Here is a 15832-nt window from a genome sequence, read left to right on the forward strand (position 1 = left end):
CTACCCAAACTCAAGATGATTGCAAACCACATGTCTGTCAGTGGGGAAGAGTCTCTTACCGTGTGGCCACAAGAATAGTGGTTGATTTGGTGGATACAGCTGATTTTGGTGCTACTGCAGTTCCCTAGACATCCCCCAAGATAAAATACCTGAGAGTAATTGTACTTTCCTATTGCCAACTGTATTTATACTCCATACTATAACATTAATATAGCAAAGTAGACTAGATGTATTATTTATTTTGGGAATAGTGGAGAAAGTATTTGCTGCTTTTAGCAATAATCTGGTGGCCATGGCAGTTCTGTGTAGGTCCTGGCTAAGCTTGCCATGCCCAGTCCCTCTCAATCCCTGTAGGATTTGAATTGTTTCTGTCTTAAATAGTTCTTTCTTAAATAGTTGAAGCATCACTTTGCATAGGTGATGCTTTGTCATTTTCATATAATCTGTGGACAATATAGGGAAATACCTATAATGACACTCAAAATGGCATGTGAGATTTAAGAGCTGTGGTTTACTAAAGTCATTTTTGAAACCAGGAAAGGGAGTTATGAGGTTGCTACCTTACAGCTACTTCAGAGTAACATAGCCAGGGCTGCAAGAGCCTTGGTAAACCCCATTTGAGACTACCTGTAATCCTGGACAGACAGAACACCATTTCCCACGGGGAATTAAGAGACTGTAATAAATATCCTCCTGACCAGACCTACATAATCCTTTGCTGACAGTATATCATTTGTGCTTCAGAATTTGTAGCTAGCATAAGATTTATGCATCAAATTGCTTTTTTTTCTTTTGATTTTCTTTCCTTTTTCTTTCTTTTCTTTTCTTTGGAGGCAGGGTCTTGCTCTGTCTCCCAGGCTGGAGTGCAGTGGCGTAATCATGTCTCACTTCCGCCTCAACCTCCCAGGCTTATGCAATCCTACCACCTCAGCCTATGGCTAGGACTACAGGCATGTACCATCATGGCTGGCTAATTTTTTAATTCACTTTGTTGCCCAGGCTGGTCTTGAACCCCTGGGCTCAAGCAATCCTCCACTTCAGACACCCAAATTACAGGCATGAGCCTCCAGACACCCTGGAATTACAGGCATGAGCACTGCACACTGCACCCAGCCAAAGTACTTTTTCTTAATTCTTTTTTTTTTTTTTTTTTTTAATAAAGCCTCAACCTCTGTTCTTCATGGGTCCATTTAAGCCTTGCCTTGCTACCTTCTTCTCAAATACAGCTTTTGGAAAAGCTTAGCCAACTTCACCCTGATCTGGCTGGCTTGAAAATAGAATCCAATTCGTCTTAAGTGGTCTTGATCCTAAACTCCTCCTCTTCAGAGCAAGGGAAAATACCAGAGCTTGCATCTAGATGGGCGAGAATAGCCTTGTTTATTCTCTAGTGAGTTAATCAGAACCATGGACAGATCTACCCATCGGCCCCTGCCTTGCTGTGGTAATGACCAAGTTGGGTGACTTCTGGGCTCAGACTTGGTATCATAAATGCCTGGTCACTACTCACCCAGCACAGTTAACAGATTGAGAAGCTGCAATTAATATGGTAACTTTTCACACAGGACATTTAATCTATGGATATAAATGACAGGAAATATGTATTGTTTTCAGCTGTGGAAAACTCTGAATGACTTAGAAGTTGTAGCCTCACTTGAACAGCTGAATGCTTTGTAAACAAAAATGTAAAAAGAGGAAATTAAATTGGGTCCTCTCTGTAGTGGGCATATAGAGATATAAGTTGTGTTTGTTACCTTGAGGGTGTGTGTGCGAGAGAGTGCAGGCACACCACATCTGTGCATAGGGTGGGGTTACGAATGCAGGCTCTGGGGCCAGGTGCACTAATTTCATAGCCCTCATCTGCTGTGTATGAGCTGTATGAACTTGGAGAAGTTCCATGGCTTTTATGAACCTCAATTTTGTCATTTATAGGTTAGGGATGGTAACATCTGCCACCACAGGGTAGCTGTGAGGATGAAATATGTGAACTATCCTTGATCAGTGTTTGGCACATAGTGCTCAATACATTTTGCCTATTTTTCTTTTTTTCATATTTATAACATACAGTTGTTTATAGTTTATTATTATCATTATTGGTATATTGATAGAGCTATAATTTAAGTTTAGGAAAATGCACAGAACTGCATATTTTTATTTTTAATTTGTTAAAATTTGTATTTATTTTTATTTTTGAGATAGGATCTTACTCTGTTGCCCAGGCTGAAGTGCAGTGGCATGATCTTGGCTCACTGCAATCTCGACCTCCTGGGCTCAAGTGATCCTCCCACCTTAGCTTCCCAAGTAGTTGGGACTATAGGCGTGCACCACCACAGCTGGCTAACTTTTGTATTTTTTGAAGAGACAGGGTTTGCCATGCTGTCCAGGCTGTTCTTGAACTCCTGAGCTTAAGAAATCTGCCTGTCTCAGCCTCCCAAAGTGCTGGGATAACAGGCATGAGCCACTGCACCCAGCCTACAAATGTTTAAATATGTAACCACCCCTGAAACCACCACCCAGATTAAGATATAGGATATTAGCAGTACTCCTTGAAGGCTTTCTCATACCCCTTCTAGGCAATATAACCTTAACAGTAACCACTATTTGGACTCATATCATTATATATTATTTTGCCTGTTGTTGACCTTCCTACAAATGCAATCATATAGTATATTGCTCTTTTGTGTCTTCTTTTGCTTAACATTGTGTTTGTGAGCACTCAATTCATTTTATCTGTTATTTTTATTTTAACCACACTGTCAAAGAGTATAACCTCCTTCATTTATTATTTCCTACAATCCCAACATGACTTATTTGTTAGATAGCTACTAAGAATTGCCTATCTGAAGGTTTCACATACAGATTGAAACTTCCTGATTCTCCTGAAAATTTGAAAAGCTTGAAGACACTGGGCTTGCATTTCCACATGCCTGATGTGAAGGGGTGATTACCCCTTTTGGAAAAACATCTCCTCAGTCCCTACCCCTTTTAATTGTCCTCCTGACACTAAACCCAATTGTCAGTTGCTATATATCATGATGTGTGTGCTCATGTGTTTCTTATGGGAGAGTCAAGAGGGAAGCCAATCATGCTTGTGTTCCAAGAACAATGATAGAGAGGCTCATTCTCTGTGTAAGTAAAGATTCTGTGCCCCTGTTTAATATGCAAGCAACGTGCCTCTGTGCTGAGGAAAATGCAGTCGGGTATGACAACTCACACATTTCATTACCTGGCTGGCCCTGGCAGGTACTTGAGTTTTCTGCCCCAGGGGGACAGTATGGAGACAATGTTGCCATCTAGATTCCAACCTTGTCTTTGCCATGTATCACCACCGGTGTAAACTGATGACAGTGACTTCCCTTGTAAACTTTAATATCCCCACTGAAAAAGCCAACTACAATGATAGCCACTGTTCTGCTGCCTCTGGATCACAGCTGCCCATGCCTTCTTCCCCAGAGATCATCATAGTGCCAGAGACACTTATTTTGATGATGGTGAGCTCTGAATCTTGTGCTTCTGAGGCATATATGGGGGTCCTGGAAGCCTGGGGTGACTTTATGTGTCCAGAGAAGAGACTCTGCAGATCCTTTATACTATGGGACCTATAGAATGCTGCGTGATAACAAGAAGCCACATTGACTCTATCATAAAGATTAGGGAACCACCATAGCCCCACCCAGATGTATCAGTTAGCTCCTGCTGCATAATATACAATCACTAAACCCACAAGCAGTAAACCCACTGTTAATAAACATTTATCCAATGCATGCATCTCTGCATTGACTGGACAGTTCTTACATCTTGGCTGAGTTTACTGATGTTTCTATGGTCAGCTGGCTGGGCTGTCTTATGTTTGCAGCGTTGACAAGGGCAACTGTTCTACATGACTCATTCCTCAGCAAGCTAGCCTGGGCTTGTTACTATGGAGCCAGAAAGTTCTAAAGAATGAGCAGGAGCATTCAAGGGTTCTTGACACTTAGGTTTGGAGCTGGCACAATGTTACATCTACTGTATTTTGTGAACTTAAGGCAAGTGGAAAGGTCAGCTGAGATTCAAAAAGTGGAGAAATACACTCCCCCCCCCCACCGATACAGTACAGAGATATATTGAAAATAAGTACACAATGTATATATAATATCAAATTATCATGTCGTATGTTTTGAGTACATAGAATATCAATTAAATATTACAAACTGAAAACAGGGAAATGGTGTGCACATGGGCAGAATAACGGGGGCTCCTCACTGTAATCAGCCCATTATACCAGTCCGCACCACTAGACAATAGAGTCTACACCGGCATCGAAGCTTGGACACACTTATGGGGTCCACACAGGGCCGGAAGAGCCCATATCAGCCCTTTACAGCCTTGGAAGCCAGTACTATGTCCATGGGGACTGAGGTGCTGTCATAACCCCCCAGAAGCAGAGGGCCGCATGAACTCCTTAGCTAGCTTTCTACTGAAGGCCATTTAGGTGGTTCCCAGTGTTTCATCATGACAGTAAGCTCTGCAAGAAATAACCTTATGCCTTTATCTGTCATGCAAATGCACAGGTCCAATTGTAGGATAAATTACCTCATGTACTTTGAAGAGTCAAGGCTTGCCTTTTTTTCTGGGGGTCACTTGGCGAGCTATCTAAGTAACTGCACGCAGGCTCCACACAGGAGCGGAGCTCCTTGCAGCTGGCTTCTGGAGGCTCATTCGTCATTGGTGGCAGCAGTGTCTGGGGCCGGCAGCCACCTTCTGCACTGAATTCATTCGCTCACCACACCTCTGCAGCATTCAGCACTGGTCTTCCCAACAGCATTCTACTGGGTGTGGCTCCCATCTCACTCTGCCACGCACACACAGAGCAGAGGGCTGCTTTAAATCCAATCGCTGCTGAATGGTTCAGGAACACAGAATCCTGCAGGTCAGCACTATTGTTTAAAGAGAAGATTCTTTGCCCATCACTGACCTTGAGAGCTTGCCCATGCATGAAGAGGAGTGCCAAATACTAAGAGGAGAACTATTGATCAGGACTGGAAGGAGGAAGGACGACAGAGAGTCGTAAATGCTTATTAATGGCTTGGGAAGGGACCAAGGCTGGGATTTCTGACTTGAAGATAAAAGGACAGAGAGTGAAGTTAAAGAATTGGAACATAAAATTTTAGCATTGGAAGGCTACTTCCCAAACCTGGCTGTACATCAGAATCAACTGGGGGAAGCCTTTACAAATACAGACTCCTAGGCCCTGCCTCTGATCAATCAACTGCAAATTCCTTGGAGAGGGTGGGTGCTTTTCTATCTAGATTTTGTAAAAGCTCTCCAAGTAGGTTTCAGGAACCACTGACCTAGCCCAGTGCTGTAATCCACCCCTCAGCATCCGTGAAGGACTAACCTGGTGATATTTACAGCTGTGATAACTCCTGTTTACTGAGTGCTTCCTATAACCAGCCAATGTGCACCATTTCCTCACCCCTCCCCACAACCCTATGATATTTGAACAACTATCATCCCATTTCGCATATGAAATAATTGAGGATTAGAGTGAAGTAAACAAGGGAATAGTCATCAAGGAATAGACAGTCAGTAAACTTCCCTCAGCTAGGAATTGGCAGAGCATAGATTCCAACCAGCGACTGTCCACCCTCAAAACTTCCGCCCTTTGAACCTTCATTGCATCTTCTGTACCATGGGGTTAGCACCAGCAGCAAGCTCAAATCCGTGTCCCTGTGACCCCAAAGCTCCTGCTCTGAACCCACTGGCTTTGCTGTAGCAATGGGGAGTATACTTTTGCCCATCAGAGATGATGCCCACTGACTTTTCTTACAACTTCTCTATGTTCTAGGTCCCCTGTCCCTAGAGAACCCAAGAAATAGAGAATATATACATATATATGTATATATGTTAAATATGTGTGTTATTTATGCATATAAGTATAGGTGTACATGTATGCACATGGGAGTTTTCTATGTATATATACATGAGTGTAAATACACATATAACAATGTACATGCATGTATAATGTATATGTGTGGTACGTTACATAAACATAAGTACATGTATGTGTGCCTGTATGTATTACGCACATGTATGCTTTGTATGTGTGCTGTGTGTATGTGTGTTAAACACACGTGCATATAATCGCCACATATATCCAGCTGAGATAACCTGAATCCAGGCCTCTCTGCCCTGCCTCTTGTTGATCCCGTGAGAGGGGCATTTACAGTGGTCTGTCAGGACCTGTGACAGAGACTGCTGTTTGTTTCCAGAGCCTATGGCTTCTCCCCGCAATTTAGTAAAAAGACCCCATGTGCTTTAGCCAGGCCCACGCTGCTCAGCTGGAGGCGCCTCCCTGCCTCCCCTCCAGCTGGAGTGACCCGGGGACAAGTTCGTGCTAATGGAGCAGAGGGAGTTGCCTGGTGTTGGCCAGGTCCTAAAGGAGCTTGCTCAGCCACCACTGGCTTTTATTTCCTCCTTTCTCCCTGCGGGCTGGAATGAAGGCACTGAGGTTGTGACATAGTTTTATCCCAATGGCAGGGATGACTGGCTCTGGTGGGTGGAGAGGGTGACCGGCTCTGGTGGGTGGAGGCCAGGGGTGCTGCTACACACCATATGATACACGGGACATTCCCCCCACAGAGGATCATCCACCCCAAAATGCCAGCAGTGCCGGGGTGGAGCAAGGCTGTAGATGAGGGCAATTCTTGGAGGAGCATCTTGGTAGAAGGAAGTGCATCCCTAGATGAGCTCGTGAGTCAGAGGCGGAGCCTCCCCTGGCCATGGACCATTCCTTTCTAAACTAGCACTTGAAATAAATGTCTCAATTTTCTTTTACCTAGAAGCCTGGCTTGTACCCTATCTGATATGGGGCCTTATCAAAATGTAGGGCATCAGAGATTTCCCCAGCTGACTGTGGCCTGGATGTCACACTGGGACAACAGACGTCCTTTTCTTATCAGGCAGCATCTGAGAGGAAGACCAGTTTTACCAGATAGGATGTTTAGTTGTAAGCAAGAAATGGACCTCATTACTAAAGTAAAATACGATTTACTGGAAGGCCACTGGGAACTCGCAGAATCACCAGGGTGTTGAGAAATAGACAGGGAACAGGGTGGCTTTGGAGGCTGGAAGGCAGACACTGTGGAATGATCCCAAGCAGGAACAAATGGGCAAGTGGCTCCTGGTGGGATGGGTGCATTCTTTTTTTTTTTTTTTTTTTTTTTTAGTATCATTAAGTCTTTTTTTTTTTTATACTTTAAGTTTTAGGGTACATGTGCACAAAGTGCAGGTTTGTTACATATATATACATGTGCCATGTTGGTGTGCTGCACCCATTAACTTGTCATTTAGCATTAGGTATATCTCCTAATGCTATCCCTCCCCCCTCCCCCCACCCCACAACAGTCCCCGGTGTGTGATGTTCCCCTTCTTGTGCCCATGTGTTCTCATTCTTCAATTCCCACCTATGAGTGAGAACATGCAGTGTTTGGTTTTTTGTCCTTGCAATAGTTTGCTGAGAATGATGGCTTCCAGCTTCATCCATGTCCCTACAAAGGACATGAACTCATCATTTTTTATGGCTGCATAGTATTCCATGGTGTATATGTGCCACATTTTCTTAATCCAGTCTATCATTGTTGGACATTTGGGTTGGTTCCCGGTCTTTGCTATTGTGAATAGTGCCGCTATAAACATATGTGTACGTGTGTCTTTATAGCAGCATGATTTATAATCCTTTGGGTATATACCCAGTAATGGGATGGCTGGGTCAAATGGTATTTCTAGTTCTAGATCCCTGAGGAATCGCCACACTGACTTCCACAATGGTTGAACTAGTTTACAGTCCCACCAACAGTGTAAAAAGTGTTCTATTTCTCCACCTCCTCTCCAGCACCTGTTGTTTCCTGACTTTTTAATGATGGCCATTCTAACTGGTGTGAGATGGTATCTCATTGTGGTTTTGATTTGCATTTCTCTGATGGCCAGTGATGATGAGCATTTTTTCATGCATTTTTTGGCTGCATAAATGTCCTCTTTTCAGAAGTGTCTGTTCATATCCTTCACCCACTTTTTGATGGGGTTGTTTGTTTTTTTCTTGTAAATTTGCTTGAGTTCATTGTGGATTCTGGATATTAGTCCTTTGTCAGATGAGTAGGTTGCGAAAATTTTCTCCCATTCTGTAGGTTGCCTGTTCACTCTGATGGTAGTTTCTTTTGCTGTGCAGAAGCTCTTGAGTTTAATTAGATCCCATTTGTCAATTTTGGCTTTTGTTGCCATTGCTTTTGGAGTTTGAGACATGAAGTCCTTGCCCTTGCCTATGTCCTGAATAGTATTGCCTAGGTTTTCTTCTAGGGTTTTTATGGTTTTAGGTCTAACATGTAAGTCTTTAATCCATCTTGAATTAATTTTTGTATAAGGTATAAGGAAGAGATCCAGTTTCAGCTTTCTACATATGGCTAGCCAGTTTTCCCAGCACCATTTATTAAATAGGGAATCCTTTCCCCATAGCTTGTTTTTCTCAGGTTTGCCAAAGATCAGATAGTTTTAGATATGCAGCATTATTTCTGAGGGCTCTGTTCTGTTCCATTGGTCTATATCTCTGTTTTGGTTCCAGTACCGTGCTGTTTTGGTTACCATAGCCTTGTAGTATAGTTTGAAGTCAGGTAGTGTGATGCCTCCAGCTTTGTTCTTTTGGCTTAGGATTGACTTGGCGATGCAGGCTCTTTTTTGGTTCCATATGAACTTTAAAGTAGTTTTTTCCAATTCTGTGAAGAAAGTCATTGGTAGCTTGATGGGGATGGCATTGAATCTATAAATGACCTTGGGCAGTATGGCCATTTTCAGGATATTGATTCTTCCTACCCATGAGCATGGAATGTTCTTCCATTTGTTTGTATCCTCTTTTATTTCATTGAGCAGTGGTTTGTCGTTCTCCTTGAAGGGGTCCTTCACATCCCTTGTAAGTTGGATTCCTAGATATTTTATACTCTTTGAAGCAATTGTGAATGGGAGTTCACTCATGATTTGGCTCTCTGTTTGTCTGTTATTGGTGTATAAGAATGCCTGTGATTTTTGCACATTGATTTTGTATCCTGAGACTTTGCTGAAGTTGCTTATCAGCTTAAGGAGATTTTGGGCTGAGACAATGGGGTTTTCTAGATATACAATCATGTCATCTGCAGACAGGGACAATTTGACTTCCTCTTTTCCTAATTGAATGCCCTTTATTTCCTTCTCCTGCCTGATTGCCCTGTTCAGAACTTCCAACACTATATTGAATAGGAGTGGTGAGAGAGGGCATCCCTGTCTTGTGCCAGTTTTCAAAGGGAATGCTTCCAGTTTTTGTCCATTCAGTATGATACTGGCTGTGGGTCTGTCATAGATAGCCCTTATTATTTTGAGATATGTCCCATCAATACCTAATTTATTGAGAATTTTTAGCATGAAGAGTTGTTGAATTTTGTCAAAGGGCTTTTCTGCATCTATTGAGATAATCATGTGGTTTTTGTCTTTGGTTCTGTTTATATGCTGGCTTACGTTTATTGATTTTCGTATTTTGAACCAGCCTTGCATCCCAGGGATGAAGCCCACTTGATCATGGTGGATAAGCTTTTTGATGTGTTGCTGTATTTGGTTTGCCAGTATTTTATTGAGGATTTTTGCATCAATGTTCATCAAGGATATTGGTCTAAAATTCTCTTTTTTTATTGTGTCTCTGCCAGGCTTTGGTATCAGAATGATGCTGGGCTCATAAAATGAGTTAGGGAGGATTCCCTCTTTTTCTATTGATTGGAATAGTTTCAGAAGGAATGGTACCAGCTCCTCCTTGTACCTCTGGCAGAATTCGGCTGTGAATCCATCTGGTCCTGGATTTTTTTTGGTTGGTAAGCTATTAATTATTGCCTCAATTTCAGGTCCTGTTATTGGTCTATTCAGAGATTCAACTTCTTCCTGGTTTAGTCTTGGGAGAGCGTATGTGTCAAGGAATTTATCCATTTCTTCTAGATTTTCTAGTTTATTTGTGTAGAGGTGTTTATAGTATTCTCTGATGGTAGTTTGTATTTCTGTGGGATCGGTGCTGATATCCCCTTTGTCATTTTTTATTGCAGTCTATTTGATTCCTCTCTCTTTTCTTATTTATTAGTCTTGCTAGCAGTCTATCATTTTTGTTGATCTTTTCAAAAAACCAGCTCCTGGATTCATTGATTTTTTGAAGGGTTTTTTATGTCTCTATTTCGTTTAGTTCTGCTCTAATCTTAGTTATTTCTTGCCTTCTGCTAGCTTTTGAATGTGTTTGCACTTGCTTCTCTAGTTCTTTTAATTGTGATGTTAGGGTGTCAATTTTAGATCTTTCCTGCTTTCTTTTGTGGGCATTTAGTGCTATAAATTTCTCTCTACACACTGCTTTGAATGTGTCCCAGAGATTCTGGTATGTTGTGTCTTTGTTCTTGTTGGTTTCAAAGAACATCTTTATTTCTGCCTTCATTTCGTTATGTACCCAGTAGTCATTCAGGAGCAGGTTGTTCAGTTTCCATGTAGTTGAGCGGTTTTGAGTGAGATTCTTAATCCTGAGTTCTAGCTTGATTGCACTGTGATCTGAGAGATAGTTTGTTATAATTTCTGTTCTTTTACATTTACTGAGGAGAGCTTTACTTCCAACTATGTGGTCGATTTTGGAATAGGTGTGGTGTGGTGCTGAAAAGAATGGATATTCTGTTGATTTGGGGTGGAGAGTTCTGTAGATGTCTCTTAGGTCCGCTTGGTGCAGAGCTGAGTTCAATTCCTGGGTATCCTTGTTAACTTTCTGTCTCGTTGATCTGTCTAATGTTGACAGTGGGGTGTTAAATTCTCCCATTATTATTGTGTGGGAGTCTAAGTCTCTTTGTAGGTCACTCAGGACTTGCTTTATGAATCTGCGTGCTGCTGTATTCAGTGCATATATATTTAGGATAGTTAGCTCTTCTTGTTGAATTGATCTCATTACCATTATGTAATGGCCTTCTTTGTCTCTTTTGATCTTTGTTGGTTTAAAGTCTGAGACTAGGATTGCAACCCCTGCCTTTTTTTGTTTTCCATTTGCTTGGTAGATCTTCCTCCATCCCTTTATTTTGAGCCTATGTGTGTCTCTGCACGTGAGATGGGTTTCCTGAATACAGCACACTGATGGGTCTTGACTCTTTATCCAATTTGCCAGTCTGTGTCTTTTAATTGGAGCATTTAGTCCATTTACATTTAAGGTTAGTATTGTTATGTGTGAATTTGATCCTGTCATTATGATGTTAGCTGGTTATTTTGCTCATTAGTTGATGCTGTTTCTTCCTAGCCTTGATGGTCTTTACAATGTGGCATGTTTTTGCAGTGGCTGGTACCAGTTGTTCCTGGTACCAGTTGTTCCTGGTACCAGTTGTTCCTGGGTGGGCTCCACCCAGTTCGAGCTTCCTGGCCACTTTGTTTACCTAATCTAGTCTCGGCAATGGCAGGCACCCCTCTCCCAGCCTCGCTGCCACCTTGCAGTTTGATCTCAGACTGCTGTGCTAGCAATGAGTGAGGCTCCGTGGGCGTAGGACCCTCTGAGCCAGGTGCGGGATATAATCTCCTGGTGCGCCGTTTGTTAAGCCCGTTGGAAAAGCGCAGTATTAGGGTGGGAGTGACCTGATTTTCCAGGTGCCGTCTGTCACCCCTTTCTTTGACTAGGAAAGGGAATTCCCTGACCCCTTGCGCTTCCCAGGTGAGGCGATGCCTCGCCCTGCTTCGGCTCATGCACGGTGCCCTGCACCCACTGTCCTGCACCCACTGTCTGGCACTCCCCAGTGAGATGAACCCGGTACCTCAGTTGGAAATGCAGAAATCACCCGTCTTCTGCGTCGCTCACACTGGGAGCTGTAGACTGCAGCTGTTTCTATTCGGTCATCTTGGCTCCACCCAGGATGGGTGCATTCTATCTGCTGCTTTGTCCCTGGGTCATTTGTTTGGGAGTCCCTGGCCCACGAAAGAGCATCTGCCTGGTTCCCCTGGATCAGGCTGCACCCACCTGCTGGCCGGACACCCAGTGCTGGCAGGAAGGTCCCAACCCTTTAACTTCAGTGGCAAAAGCTCAGCCACTGGCCTTTACTGTTCTATCGAGAATGTGCTCAAGGAGGGCAGGTGATGCCCCAGGGAATTTGTGAAGGTAATAGAACAGGGGTTTGGCCTGCACGTTGTGCATATGTACCCTAAAAATTAAAGTATAATAATAATAAAATTAAAAAGAATAGAAGGAATAAACTAGGAAAAAAAAAAGAAAAGGGGTTTGGAAGCTATTGTGCTGTACCCAATAATCACTGGTTATCCAAAACATGTAGCTTTGCCACTTCCTAGCCATGTGACTCTGAGAAAATTCCTTTGACATTTGGAGCCTGAAGATCAAGACTAGAATCTTTAATGGACTTAGAATCTCCAGTGATTCATATTCTCCAACACAAAGTGACCGAAATCTTCCCAAGCAGGTGTATGATATGATTAATAGCTGCTCGTAGCAGATTATCCTCCTTGCCAAGATCTATATATTGACACTTAGAGCTCAGGCTATTTGTCTGTCCAATTATATATCAACAAATGGAAAATTTTAATTGCACATATTGATTATGTCTCAGTTATTTGAGGAGCAGCAAGACAGATGGGGAATTATTTTCAAAACCTTCGTATACTTTAAAGCATCTCAAAAGTAGGGAAGAAGCAGGGATTTGCTAGGCCATGGACCCAGATGATTTGTTTTGTTGTTGTTAACCATAGTTATTTTCAAATACCTAAGGGACAACAGTGAGTTTTGCATATTCCTTGAGGCTCTTTAAAACTGGGAGAACTTAGATTTTGTTTATTTATCGAAGGAGAAAAATATAATTTGGGAAGTCGTCTCACCTACAGGTGCCTGAGCTCTGCTCCAGGGTCCCTCCAGGCTCAGTGACTATCTTCCCCATGGTAAATCGTAGGTGACAGTCATGGCTGGGAGAATGCCCCTTGGGAATGGACAGAACCACCCCGAGAGAGCAGCAAAGTCTACCTCATGTGGTGTCTGAAGCCACTGCAGGTGCCAGGGCAGGAGGATGATGAGAAGGAACCTCCTGCCCCTTAAGGACGGGGGGGCCAGAAAACCCACCCTGAAGGTGGACAGGGATGGTTCCTTTTCATGGAGCAATCGAAATTTCTGAAAAGGGAAATTATACACTGAGATATTTAGCTTAATCTGGTGACCTCCTAAAATGATAGGGATAGAAGAAGGTGCTGGTGATTTTGTCTTCTAGGGACCTGCTAGGAAGAACAAAAATCTCTGTTTTCATTGGCGTTCATCTCTTTTCTGGGGTGTAGCCTTCACTGCCCTTCTTGAGGTTGGAAGACCACCACTGTTTTGTTACAAGGCCTGGAGTTCAAGAGAAGGCTGGCTTGAGGCCTTGGGCTTAAGTAATTCCAGCTTCTCTGCAGACCCACCAGGCTAGGGGGAGGCCAAGGGCTGGCCAAGGTAGAGCCAGCTTCTAGCCAGACGATGCCACATAACACAGTCTCAGGGACCCTTGTGTCCAATTCAAGACGGTCACCTCTGCTGAGTGTTTGAACAGCTCTTCCTGTATGCATGCCAAGAAGAGGCTGCTGCTTGGTGGAGGTCTTGTGCCTGCCCCTGTAAGGTCATTCCAGCCACCTTACTGAGGTGGCCCAGACTTCTGGTGGGATGGGGCTCACCTGCTCTAGCAAAGGCTTGGCACAGGGAAGCAGCGGGCACAGACTGAAGCTGTGGGGCTGAGCTGGGTTCATGGAAGTGGAAGTTGGGGAGTAAAAAAAGCTTTGGACATACAGATGAGAAAGGGTGTGTCTTAAGTAGCAGCAGTAACCACCAATCAAACCACAGGAATTGGGATCCACAGAGGCATGCTCAGGCAGAGCCACCGGTATGTTGTGAAAAGTTGGGGGGTCCACACAGACCTTTACTGGCTGCAAGGCCTTTTCAAGGGGTGCCCAGTCTGAGTGACATTCTCTCCATGTTACAGTGATGAACTGGAGGCTCAGGGACAAGAGTGGCTTGTGTTTGTTTCCTGGCTGTATTACGGAATCAGCTCTTAACATCATAAAATACTTCAGAAACGAACGGGGAGCACAGGAGCCGTCGGGCAGCCTCCACTTTTCTTTGAGCAGCAGAGGCCATGCTGAGGTTTGAGCTTGGAAGGCAGCTTGCATCTGCCACTCTCAGAAGGAGAGCAGCTGGCACGGAGCTCAGGCCTGCTGTTTCCTGACCTTAAGCTGCTTGCTGTGTCCAAGGAAGCTGTGGCTGCACAAGGACGTGCAGCCCAGAAGAGCCTGACTCTTCGGAGCTGGGTCAGCACCTCCCACGCTAATGCACATCTGCATGGAGCAGAAGGAAGGAGGGCAGGCAGGGCAGCTGGAGGACTGACCAGCACGGGGGCCTTCCGGGGAAAGCCAGGCTTCTGGGCAGCATCACTGCAGACAGAGCAAAGCAGACAGTGAGCGGACTAATGAGCTCACACCCGCCAGGAGCACAAGGAGCAAGGCAGGCAACTGTCGCTTTCCTGCAGCTGCTAATAAAAATCGCAGTGAGGCCTCGGGAGGCCTCTTCACGGTCAGGATGATGCATTTGTTCTGCTCCTTCAGGCCAAGACTTCATGGGTGCCCAGGTCAGGCAGAACCTTAAAAGGGAAAAGTAACCAAGTTTGGCCTGAATCCAACCCTCGCCTTTCCCACCAAGTTCCCGCTTCCACATGAAGATGTGCTCGTCGGAATGCAGCTACTCACTAAGCCAAGCAGCATCTGATAAATTAATAGGTATTGTATTCATCAGGTCAGGGGGTGGGCTGCTACAGTAATAAATAACCCAACATACCAGTGGTATTGCAGAACAAAGGCCTGTTTCTTGCTGAAAAGAGTCTGATGTGGACGAGGTGCTCTCCAGTTTCCCTCATGTGATGCCACGTGTCATCATGCACATGGAGAGCTCACACTGGCTCTAACCTGTTCTCATTGGAAGTGACGGCTCTCATTACTGTTCATGGCTATTCCCAAGAATTAGCTGCATGCCCCCACCTGAACTGCAAGGCAGCTGGGAAATGCATTGGGCAATACTGTCTGTGCCTCAACTCCCAAGCCCAAACATGTATCAAGTATTGGAGGGGCTACAGAGGAAGAAGAGAGCCCCCTCCCTTTTCTTGGAAACATGAACCAGCCAGGAAAATGTCTACTTACCAGTAGACTGGAGTTCTGCCAGTCATGACTGGCAGAAACCTGGTTAAGGGGAAGGCTTCCATTAAGTAAGGTTAATCTGAGGAGGAAGGGCTGTTTCATTTAAACCGCGCTTCATTCACAGAAGGCTAGGCCTAGAAAGAAAGCCAGCAAGGTTGCTACAGAAAGAGATGACAAGAGGTTTTATTTTCTATGTGTCTCTTGAGGGAAGAAATTGCATCTAATTTATTTTTGTCTCCCCTGAAATGACCAGTACAGGGATGATGAAGGCTTGTCTTTGGCCCAGTGAAAGACGCTAGTATCACGTCCATATAGCAGAGCAATTGGATTATATAAAATCAGTCCTCAGGCAGCATTCAGTCTCCTGGTTCTCACTAGGTGGCTCACTTAAATTTATCAGATTGTGCTTTCATCACTTATGCTCTGTAAACCATTTATTATCTATCTGTCTGTCCATCCATCCATCCACCATCATCCACCATCTATCTGTCCATCTAATCAAACTTCATCCATCCCTGCATCCATCCATCCATCCAACCACCCACCATTCATCTATTCATCTAGTCAACTTTCATCTATCCATTTATCCATCCACCATCCAACCATCCAGCCATATACCATCCATTTATCT

The sequence above is a fragment of the Pongo abelii genome, chromosome 10, assembly GCF_028885655.2.
Source record: "Pongo abelii isolate AG06213 chromosome 10, NHGRI_mPonAbe1-v2.0_pri, whole genome shotgun sequence".
Classification (NCBI taxonomy): Eukaryota; Metazoa; Chordata; class Mammalia; order Primates; family Hominidae; genus Pongo; species Pongo abelii.